A 12,827-nucleotide genomic window follows, 5' to 3' on the forward strand; every position below is an offset into this window, starting at 1 on the left:
CTTTAAATATTTTACGGCATCTACGAAAGAGCTTCAATAAACAGTAAATTTTTTTAAAATTTTAAGAAATTTACCAAATTGTTCGTTTGTATGGTCTTTCTTTGTTGCATTTGGGTATGGCACGCAAGGTTTATACTCCTTACTTATCGATTTTTGTTCACTGTGGCTTACCTCAACCTTACTTTAACTTACCACACTTTCTTGCCTTAGTTTTGGTTCAAGTTCAACTAACCCTTCTTCATCTCGAACCGTAATTACATGAAGCTGCTCTCTTGGTTTAGTTTCAGTGTTGCTAGGCAAGCTACCTTGTGGTCTTTTTGAAATCATCTTAGTAAGCTGACTTATTTGATTCTCGACCCTTGAATTGACGCTTATTGATTTTTTAGTGCGGTTTTGGTGTTTTGGAAATGGGTTTCTGACACCGAAATGAATTTTGTCAATATCTCCTCAAGGTTCAGCTTTTTCTCTTGCTGGTACGGTTGTTGTTGAAAGCCTGAAGGGGGTTGTTGTCTTTGATTTCCTTTACCACCCCACGAGAAACTGGGATGGTTCTTCCATCCTGTATTATAAGTGTTACTATAGGGATTATTCTGAGGTTTAGAACTATTACCTATATAGTTGACTTGTTCGCTCTCTGTGCTAGGGTTGTAGGATAGACATTCTGGATTGTTCATCCCTCCTCCATTTGTATCATACTGCATCACCAGATGTATCTACGTAGAACTATATAAACCATCAATTTTCTTACTCAAAAGTTCTTCCTAATTCGATAACATGGTGACCGCATCAACGTTAAAAATATTGGCCGCTTTCATCGGCTTTGTTCTCATAAGTTGCCACTGATAATTATTCAATGACATATCTTCTATACTCTTATAGGCCACTTTGGTGTTTTATTATTCAGAGTCCCATCGACAACTACATCAATCAATTTCCTAGTCGAGAGATTCAAATTGTTGTAGAATGTTTGAACTTGTAGCCATAGAGGTAACCCATGGTGAGGCACATTCTCAATAAATCATTATACCTCTCCTATGCATCATATAGAGTCTCTAAATCCTTTTGCACGAAGGAAGAGATATCATTCCTCAGCTTGGCTGTCTTAGCCGGTGGAAGATATTTCAACAAAAATATCTCGGTCATTTGATCCCATGTAGTGATTGAACCTTGTGATAGGGAGTTCAACCACTGTTTAGCCTTATTTCTTAATGAGAAGGGCAGGCGAATGACATCATCAGAAATGCCATTTATCTTGAAAGTGTCACAGAATTCCAGAAAGTTGGCCAAATGAGTATTTGGATCCTCATCTTGCAAGCCATCAAACTGAACGAATTGTTGAATCATCTGAATGGTGCTCGACTTCAGTTCAAAGTTATTTGCAGCAATAGCAAGTCTCACGATACTCGATTCAGCCCCAGTTAAAGTGGGCTTGGCATAATCGTACATAGTATGAGGAGCAGAATTTTGATTTACAGGATTCGCGGCAACCACAAGGGGTAGCTGATTATTCTGATTATCAGCCATCTCCTCAGTAATAGTTATAATGTCCTCTTGCTCGTCCACTGTATTTTTTCAATTCTGCCTTGCTTCTCTACTATTTCTGCGAGTTGTGCTTTCAATTTTGCTATCGAATATTAGAGGACCTGATGGTTTCTTCTAGTCATAAACTAAAAGAACCTACCAGAAACAAATAAAAGAAAAGTTAGTAAACACAAATTAGAATAAAAACAAAAATAAAATACAATAAAGATAAAAATGGCTAAAGTAATAAAAATCAAGTGTTTCTAATATTTTAGTCCCCGACAATAACGCCAAAAACTTAATGATGATTCACTTAACTAACTAAAATCACGACAAAGGCAAATGCACCTATCGAATAGTAGTATAGTTATGGTGAGTTGGGAATATCGTATCCACGAGGACTAAAAGTACTAGTCATTACTATCTTTTTATTATCTAGCCGATAAATTGAATGAATTGTTTTTAATTTAAAATTATCTAAACTAATTATTAAGACGCAACAGAGAATTAAGTAAGAAAATATTTGAATGAACCAATGCAAGAGACAATACCCAGGAAAGAATCCACCTAGAATTCACTTATTATTCTGAATCTGAATTAAACGATTTATTCACTTGCCTTGATCCTTAGAAATCCCTAAATTATATTAATATCTCTTTCGAGAGTAAAAATAACTGACTCTAGTTTGATTAATTGAAATCTCTTTCTAATTAAAACTCCTATTGTCGCATTAACTCGATCTATGGATTTCCCTATTAGATTTGACTCTAATTCAGTAGATTTATGTTGTCCTATTTCTAGGATTACATGCAACTCCACTCAATTATGCCAAATCTACTCTTAAACAGAGACTTTTGCTCCACTTAAATAAGCACATCAATCATGAATTAATATCCTGAAAACATTAAAAATGGAATAATTACACATAATTGGGATCAAGAAATCAAGTATTTATAATGTAATTCAGAAATTAAATAACAAGATCCATCATAGGTTTCATCTTCCCTAAGTATCTAGGGAATTTAGTTCATACTTTGGGAGGAAAACATCTCAAAATTAGGAAAACAACAAAACATAAAGAAACCCAAAAACTTCTAGAGAAGTTGACTGGAGATCTTCAATCTTGAAGGAGATCCTACTTCTGAGTTGATTTCGACGGCGTTCTTCAAGTAATTTCTTCATTCTTCTTTGCGTGCCCCATTAGATCCTCTTCTAGTGTGTATTTATAGACTTTAGAATGCTCAAAAACACTAAAAATTGACTTTTTTTGCGTGCTAGGGAATTAGGGTTCGAAATCGACACGGGCTGGCACATGTGACCAGCCCGTGTGGCGCACACGGGTGTGTGCCTAGCCCGTGTGCAAGTGCCCAGGCTGTGTGGTTGCTGAACTTAGCTCTTTTTGTCCTATTTTAGCATGTTTTTCGCTCCTTTCACTTCCCTATGCTCACCTAAGTATAGAAACACAAAATTAAAGGATTAGGAGCATCAAATTCACTAATTCATATAATAAATCATCCAAAAACATGCCAAGCATGGAACTAAAATATGTTACTTTTATGGTTTATCACACACACTTAATATGTTTTGTACTATTATTTAAATTTCTCACTGAATTGATGTTCAATTGTGTTGGTGTCACAAGACAATCGAACATCAACCCGAAAATTACAAAAAATATATATATATATATATATATATATATATATATATATATATATATATACTTTGGTATTTAAAATATGTTATATTATTTAATAGTTGTATCTTTACATAAGATATCCTTTCATAAGATCTACCTTTTAATAAAATATCCTTTCATAAAATTATGTTATTTTACAAAACAACTTTACATAAAATTACATATTTATAAAATAAAATTATATCTTTATAATACAATTACTTTATCAATAATTCTAATATACATAATAAAACATTATTAGCTACTAACATTATAAATTTGTGGCTCTGTTTATTGTTATTTCAAACTTTTTTGTTTTTCAAAGTTGATAATACTATGTGGGTAATATTTATGTGCAATTTTAGATTATCTTGTGATGTCACTTGACTACTGACAATTGATGTGGCAAACCCACGTTGACATGCCATCAATCTATGAGTAGAGGAAAAGAAAATTGTTTAATTAGTGAATATTAGCCTTCTTCTAAACAAAGTTATTAAATATATATATATATATATATAAAGCCTAAAGTTTGAGCAACTAAATAAATAATTTCTTCTAAAAATGTATAATTTATCATCTCTTATATAGATAATTAAAAATTTAATATATTATTTTACCCAACTTCAACTATAAAGAATAAAATATATTAATGTAATGTTTGTAATTAGTGCTTGTTGAAATTTAGCTTAATTATTGTTTTGATTGATTTATAGGTTATATAGAGTATTTAGTCCTACTTATAAATTAAAGTAGCATGATTATCCTAGCCAAACATTGATTGCTTTTGGGAATAACTTAAGTTGCTTATATTTTATCATTTAAACGGTCTTGTTCATCATTCCAGAAAAATACTCTTAAAAACTCATTCCTTTGTTATCAAACTAAAAGAGATCATAGTAATAATAAATATAAAAAAATATTAACACCATGCATGTATGCATGCATGCATACATACATACATACATACAGTTTTAAATTTCCACAGTATTTAGAAAACCAGTTAGGGTTTTATCGTGTTGTTTCTCATGTCCGAGCAACAATGGTTTGTCCAAGACTACGACCATATAACAAAACTCCATTAATTTAGGTATGCTTGGTCTCTTTATTTCATGCAAACTGTATTACACTAATTACACATATTAAGTAGCTGCAAACCTAGATTTTCACGTAGTTCATATATCTGAACCAAACAGTGATTTTGTTAAGGAAGCTTAACATTTTCGTATGCATATACATATACGTATATGCTTTTAGGTTATTCTAACATGTTGGTTTCCAGTTTTATTCTCAGGCACACCATATTCGGTAAGACTCAAGCCAAGCTGTATAGCAACTACCAAGCTTATCAGTGTCGTTCTTTCGGGTAGAAATGGTGACGTTGAGGAGCGTTCGTAACTGCATTCAGGGAAGCCAAGAGGGCTCCGCCGGAGTCATCTTCTCCGGCACCGACGTTGGCAGTTAGATCTATATCGTCTTTGACTCCAACGCCGGCCTTTCGACCCAGCAGATGATTACTTGGCTCACGCTCCTCCTCCAGGACTATTCGTTTTCCATCGGCTTCTATGATTGCCAAAATCAGCAGAAGGGTTAAAAAGATAGCTACAAAGCTCTTCGTAATCATCATTGAAGAAACTCTAAGCCCTGACAAATATAAAATTACAGTTTCTCTTTCTATTAGTATATATTTTTCAATCGGAAATAAGATTCCAAAAGTAATAATAATGATGACTAAAACTAGGGCTAAGTAGTACCACGTTCAACTTGAAAAGAATTTCTTGTGATGAAGCAAGAAAGGAGGAGGTAGGGTTTTTATAGCTCTAGCAAGCTTGCCTTAGGGCTAGATTTTTTAGCATCAACAAATCATCCAAAGGGAAGGTGGGCGTATAATCACATTGTGGCAAAGCCATTGACTTTGGGTTGGCCACAAACCTAGAAATTCATATGTAAATGACAGATTTCGCGCACCAGTGCGCCTAGATCAAACCAATATCGCATGGACACAGCTGTAGAAGACTACAATGTGCTTTTCTCCACGCATGAATTACATCAATTGAAGCATCTTTTTCCTTCTCAACAGCCTATAGCAAAGAGGCCTTTTCATCTTAATTTCTTCATCACGAATCTCAAACTCCACCAAATTCTTGTCTCGTCAGCACGATCAAACTTTCCAACAGTAGACATTGAACTTTTGGAGTGCTCAACAACATCACCTTCTACAAAAACCATCCAGTGTTTGCTTCTTGCATGCTAACCCGCATATTAGAGAGTGATGATTTTCTATTATTTCCCTCACTAGAAGGATCTTCTATTGTTGATAAACCTTGGGACATTGACCCCAATCCAAAATTCAAGACAACCAACTGTTATTTTTGTTACAAAATATAGACATCACATATATAATGATAGTAATTACATGTTATTATTTATTATTATAAAAGAATAGTCCAAATTAAAAGGGATCTAATTTGGTTAAAGTCTATTGGGCTTTAGTTATTAAATAAGGTATAGGCAAAATATGTGTAAATACACTAGTAACTAATTTCTAATTGATGATGGGTTGATTAGAAATTAGGGTTAATGTGCAAAAGATATATATTAGGGTTATGGTTCATAAATTACACATACGTAACTTTTCTAATATCCAATATTTAGAAAAGAGAGAGTCACTTTCTTTGAATTACTTATGTACTAATTTGGAAAATCAAAACTATAAGATCGAAGATTCTAATAAATCAATGAATTTGGGTACGCTTCCGCATTTAATTTTGTTCTTTATGATTTTAAATGACAAATCCTGATGTATTAATTTTTGTAAAAGAATTTTACAGTTCAAGAACAAGTGGCATTCGAGCCTCGTAATGTTGAACCATTGAGAACAAATTGATTCTCTATTATTTTTGAGTTAATTCATTTTTAAATTTTATGAATTTAATATTTAGATTCAGTTATTTTTAAATTTTATGAATTTAATATTTAGATTCAATATTTTTATCATACATGCCAAATCTTTTGGATTTATGTTGATTAGGGTTTTAATCTTCAATTTTTAATTTGATTATTTATGAAAATAGGTGCGATTATCTATTGTGGTTGAAACAAACTTTATATAAAATATAAATATATAACAGTTTGTGCAGGTTTGGGTTTCATTAGAAACTATCTACCATATATATTTGATTATATTATTTGTGAGATTAAATGTTTGGTTATCGTATAGTTGCTTCGTAAATTTGAATAGAATGCTTTGGTGCAATGTCAATTAATCTTTCATGCTTAATGTTTTGTATCATAGTTGCTGTTGAATTTTACTAATTGTATTGCCTACTTCGATTTCTTTTATTGGTGCATGATTACTTGTTTTAAATGTATTAATATTAATTTATAAATTTCAATTATTTATGCTACCGGGATATAAACATATATACTGGTTTTAAGTTTGGTTGAATAATATTTAGTTTTGGAGATTTCAAATCTTTAGTTAAGTTATGATTATATGATTTATAGTTTGAATTGTGATATATGTCAATTATTATGATGTTGATTTTAATATTTAACTTTGATGTAATGTTGTTTTGAAAAATATATAAATACATACACACATATATATATATAACACTATTATCTTTTAATTTGATTGAAAGAATAAGTTAATAGAAATATTTTGAAATAAATAAATTCATATTTTGGCTTTGGGTTTTAATTAAGAATGTCTAACATTTTAAATAGATTAGTTGAAACAAAATGTCACCAAAGTGTCCTCTTTTGCGTAGATTAGTTTATTTAAAATATCAAGATGATTATTTGTTTTTTTGATCCATGTGTTTATTAATTGGCCCAAAGGTAAGTTAATATTTGGCAGAATTTCAATGACACTTGTAGTGATAAATGTGTGACTATTATAAGGTACTTTATGTGAGCAATAAGTTAGTCCAAAGATTGATTCATTGTTTGACATAATTTATTGTCAATGTTTGATTTTTACAACAAGAGTATTGCTTACTATTAATATTACAGTCCAAAGACTTGATATTAATATTGTGTTTGATATCTTGAGATGGGATTAGCCACAATTTTGAATTTTGAATTTACTTATGAATATTGGTGTGAGCTTGTTTTTATCTATTTTGTTCTATATTCAGCTAGTTCATCTTCTGCTACCATAATATCTTCTAATATAGTGTTTGGTTGTATGGACATAGACATTACACCAATGGAAGAACAAACTGCACCTCTTACTACGATAAGCACCCCTGATGCTAAAAGGGATTTTGAGAGGTGAGGCCGTTCAAACTGCATGAGTCTAATAATCATGAAGTACAACATTTCAAAAGCCTTTAGGGGCACAGAATTTGAAGAGATTACTCAGGTTAAGTGTTTCCTTGACGAAATTAAGAAACATTTTGCCAAAAACGATAATGTTGATATGACATCACTTTTGACTTCTTTGATGTCTATGAAGTATAAGGGTCAAGGAAACGTGAAGGAGTACATTAAGGAGATGTTCCACACTGCTTCAAGACTTAAGGCACTTAAAATCGAGATTTTTGAGGAATTGCTTGTTCTTATGGTTTTGGTATCGGTTCTTGCACAGTTTAACCAATTTAAAATTAGTTACAACTGTCAAAAAGAGAAGTGGACTCTAAATGAGCTCATTTTTCATTATGTGTAAGAGGAAGGAAGGTTGAAGCATGATAAGTCTGAAAGTGCTCATTTGGCTAATGTCTTTAAAGACAAAGGCAAGAAAAGAAAATATCAGAATGAAACTTATAAGGGTCCAGCGCAAAAGAAACAATAACATATTACAAATTACAAAGAGTTGTTTCTTTTGTAACAAGTCTGGACACGTGAAGAAAGAATGTGTCAAATATCACACCTGATGTGAAAGAAAGGTATAATTTTTACTTTGGTCTATTTTGAGGTTAATTTAGCATCAGTACCTAGAAACACTTGGTGGATAGATTTTGGTGCTACTACTCACATAAGTGTTTCTATGCAGGGTTGCCTGAGCTATCGAAAGCCAAGTGATGGTGAAAGACACATCTTTCCAGGCAATGGAAAATTGGTAGAAGTGGAAGCAATTGGGCATTTTAGGTTGTTATTAGGAACTAATTTTGATTTGGATTTAAAAGGCATTTTTGTTGTACCGTCTTTTAGACTGAATTTAGTTTCTATTTCTTTGTTGGACAAATTTGGATATTGTTGTTCATACGAAAACAATTAGTTTAGTTTGTCTTTAAACTTGAATGTTGTTGGAACTAGTTATTTAAATACTTATGAAAACGTTTATTTGCTAGAAACAGTTGCATTCCTATAATGAAACCTTGCATGTGGAATCACATGGTATTAAACGCAAATCAAATAAGGAAAATTTGGCATCATTATGGAATAGGCGCTTAGGTCAGGTAGAGTTGATCTTCTTATTTCTGGTGGCATTTTAGAGTCCTTTGACTTCGTAGACTTTAATGTATATGACAATTGCATCAAGGGAAACAAACCAAAACCAAGAGATTGGTAGCCAACAGATCTTCAAATGTCTAAGAGTTAATTCATACTAATATTTTGTGGGGCATTCCCCACGACATCTTGGAATGGTCAACAACATTTCATAACATTCATAGAAGATTACTCACGTTATGAGTATCTATATCTCATTCATGAGAAATCTTAGTCTCTAGACGTGTTCAAAGCTTATAAAGCTGAAGTTGAGAATCAACTCAACAAAAGGACTAAGAACGTCATATTTGATTGTGGTGGTGAATACTACGGTAGATATAATGACTCAAGTGAACAGCATCTAGGACCAATTGCAAAATTCCTAGATGAATGTAGATGAAAGACGAAATAGGACTCTTAAGTATATGGTAAAGATCTTGATAGCTCATTCTACTTTACCTTAGTCCCTCTAGGGAGAAACATTAAAGACAACAATTTACATTTTGAACAGAGTACCCATTAAAGGAACTGCAAAAACACCTTATGAGCTTTTGATACATGCACAGATGGGGTGAAAATTATTAAATTCCAATCACTAAAACTGTCAATTTTCAAGCTTGGGAAATCAACATACTTGCAACAACTTTTTGGATGGGATCCTGGCATTTCTGGATTGAGATGTCTTCATGGCGTTTGAAGATATATCTCTTATCTTTGAACGCATTTTGAATCATTCGATTTTGAGTTCGGGAGCTCAAGTTATGACCATTTTAGTGAAGACTACGTGAGCAGAATTTCTAAACGAGATTATGACAGGAATTACGAATTTCGGGCTTTTAATTTGAGTTTAAATCATATTAGGTTCGGGTTTTAGGCTTAATTTTTATTATATATGAGCTTAATATTGTATTTATTAGCTCTTATTATTTTATTCTCATTTTTTTAGTTATTAAGTATTTTAAGTTATTTAGGAGTTTTATGTTAACAAAAAGTTTAGTTTAAAACTACTTCTTATTTAGATTAAATTAAAATTATAGTATACTTAAGAGTTTAGATTTATTTAATTAGCCTATATATAGGCCTTGACATTGTAAACAAGTTTAGATTTATTTAATTAGCCTATATATAGGCCTTGACATTGTACACAATTCAGACAATTCATTATTATTCTTTTTTTTAGTTAATAAATTCTTTTTGGGTTTTTCTTTTCAAGAATTTCTCTTCAGTTTCTTTTAAAAGAGTTTTAACAATCTTTTTAGATTGGGGGATCATCTTCAAATTTTTTCTTGCCAAGGTTTCTATCTTGGAGGGGAAATTAGAGCCACTTGAAGGGGGCTGTAGATTATTCATGTTTCCAAGGCTTCTTAGGACTTCTACACGCCACATTCTATCTGTTCATTTATCTTCTTTATTCACCTTCCTTAATCTTTGATTTATTATTTTATTTCAGTTATTTATTTTAATTGTTTTATCTTACTTGGATTCAATTTCGTTTCAGGTTGTGTCAAAATCTAAGTTTCTTTCTGAATGTCTAGAGCCCTAAGTCAAATCTGTAACTTTGACAAACTTTACGATTCGCTTTCGCGTTCATCCTTCTCGTCCTTTATCATTTGATATCAGATTTGGGCGTTTTAGGTGTTCTTTTTATTTTTATAAACTTATTTCTAGAAAACAGCCTCAAAATATTTTTTTTTACCCCGTCAGTTTTCAAAAAAATATTTTTCAATGGGTAAACGATTTTCAAATGATCTGAAATTTTACATACTATTTCTTGGCACTATTTCAGAATATAAAAAAATATTTCCCACAAAAAAAGTGATCGAAAAAAGTAAAAATAAAATAAAATACAAAAAAAATTTAAAAAAATATTTTATGGGTTGAATTTTGTGCTGAAACTTTCCAGATCAGATCTACATTATTTGAAAATTTCGTGATTTTTGAAAATCGGGAACACCTCGAACGAAGTTTGTCAAGTTGCTTCACAATTTTTTGGGTTTTCGAGTTTCAACAACTTTCATTGACTCTAGCTTTAAGCTTTTAGTTGTTTTTACTTTTTATTTTTTCGTTTACGCATTCTAACACTTTCTTGTTTCTTGTGTTAGTAGGTTAAAGAACGTTGCATTTTCCTTCCTCCGTGCAACAGAGTTATTTGATGTCTAAGCCAATTTTGGACTCATAGTGCTATTAAGTTTGCTTTGATAGTTTAATTCTAATACATTCTGATTGATTGATTGATATAGACACTTTTTAAAAGACTCACCAGATTAATTCTTACCTCATTGAGAATTTGATTTTTATTTCTGAATGCATAACAGTGAGGTTTGCTTAATTTTTCTTTTCTTGAGTGTTGTGTTCTTTTCAGGTTTTCATTATGATTCGCAATACTATGGTTGGGAAGTTGAAAAGGGATCAAGAGGTTTGAAATGTTCAAGATCAATAACGTGACACTATTTTAGACACATCAACAAAAAATTGGAGCGTCTAAGTACCAAAATTGAGTGTGGAAATCGTAATTGGGAAGATAAGGTTGATCAGCCATATCTTCATGCAAATAACGCTCGACGTATCTCTCATGCAAATAATGAGACTTTGGTTAATAATGACTGTATGCAACATTTTTTAGGTAAACCAAAGTTCAACATTCCACCATTTTGAGGAAAGTACGATCCCGAAGGATATTGTGAGTTGGAGTCAAAAATTGAACTTATGTTTCGTTACTATAAATGCCGGGAAGAGGAAAAAGTCCAATTGGCGACCCTTGGATTTTCAGATTATGCATTGAGTTGGTAGATTCAACTTGGAATTGATCGTCAAAGAAACTGAGAAAGGGTAATTGAAACATGGGACGAGTTGAAGCAAGTGATGCGAAACCATTACGTTCCTTCTCATTACTATAGAAAGGTCTCAATGAGACTTCAACGCCTTGTTCAAAGTAATGAATCTGTTGATGAGTACTTTAAGGAGATGGAGATGCTTATCCAAAGAGAAAATATTCAAAAGGATGAAGAAACTACCATGGTGCGATTTGTAGATGGCTTGAACGTTTCGATAGCCAATGCTCTTAATCTTCAAACCTATATTGATCTTGAGGAGATGGTACACAAGGCAATTGAGATTAAGCAACAATTTCAGCAACATCAATCTTGTCCATTTGGCTCATCACACTATTATCGAGGTAAAAGTTCTAATTCTACTTTCAGGAATTCGAAACCTTTTTATACTATTAATAAGTTGCTGCCAAAACATACTGAGACTAAACCTTTTGAGTGGAAAAATGGGGCTCCTATAAAACATTCTTCTGCATCTTTCAAGCAGCTCATATCTACTAATTTTTCACCAAAAAAAAAAAGAGCTTGTGACATTGAATGTTTTACGTGTAAAGTGTGTGGGCACTATAGTCGTGATTGTGCCAACATGAGACTTTTGTTGATAAAAAAAGATGGCGAACTTTGTGTGTAATACCCTGAAAATTACTACAGTAAGAAAGTAAGATATTATCCTTAATATAGTGAAATAAGGAAATAAAGTGACAAAAAGGGAAATTTTGAGTTATGTCAACATTGGAAAGTATATTATGATATATTAATCCAAGAAAGGACTAAATTGAAAAAGTAAGAAAATATTTGTAGCCCAAGAGTAAATACTCAAAATTTGAGGGGTTAAAGTACAAATATGAAAATTTTAAAGGACCAATAGTGCAAATATTTTAAGGATGGAATGATCTAGAAACTAATGAAAATGGATAAATTAGGACCAAACTGAATAGGTGAAGAAATATGAGGGACTAAATCATAATTTTACTAAATTAAGTGATGACTCAAAGATGGAATTTTAAAAGATCATAAAGGGCAAAATGGTCATTTAGCAAGGAAGATAATTTTGAAGAGTAATGATGATGTTGATGATATTTTAGATTAAAATCAAATAAATAAATAATAGTTTATTAATATTTTGACTTGATTTTTTATATTATTATTATTATTTTATTATTATATTTAGTATATAAGCAAAGAAAGATGAAGAATTCTCTTCATCTTTCCATGCTACAATGTTAGAAGAAGAGAAAGAAAAGAAAATTTATTTTCTTTACAATTTGGTCCTTTACTATGAAATCCCACTTTTTCCCTCAAATTCTTTGGAAATTTTCATAACCAGCCAAAAGAAAAAGTGAAGTAGAGACATTAGAGAGTTA

At 31.7% G+C, this 12,827-nt stretch overlaps 1 non-coding gene across 1 annotated transcript; it reads left to right on the forward strand.

The window, feature by feature from the left end:
* The first annotated feature begins 989 nt into the window (after window positions 1–989).
* On the forward strand, window positions 990–1,095 carry LOC128283083 (small nucleolar RNA R71). The gene has a single exon (XR_008273425.1). It is a non-coding gene; the product is annotated as a small nucleolar RNA R71 (small nucleolar RNA).
* The last annotated feature ends 11,732 nt before the right edge of the window (window positions 1,096–12,827 follow it).

Source organism: Gossypium arboreum, chromosome 10 (genome assembly GCF_025698485.1).
Source record: "Gossypium arboreum isolate Shixiya-1 chromosome 10, ASM2569848v2, whole genome shotgun sequence".
In the NCBI taxonomy this organism is placed as follows: Eukaryota; Viridiplantae; Streptophyta; class Magnoliopsida; order Malvales; family Malvaceae; genus Gossypium; species Gossypium arboreum.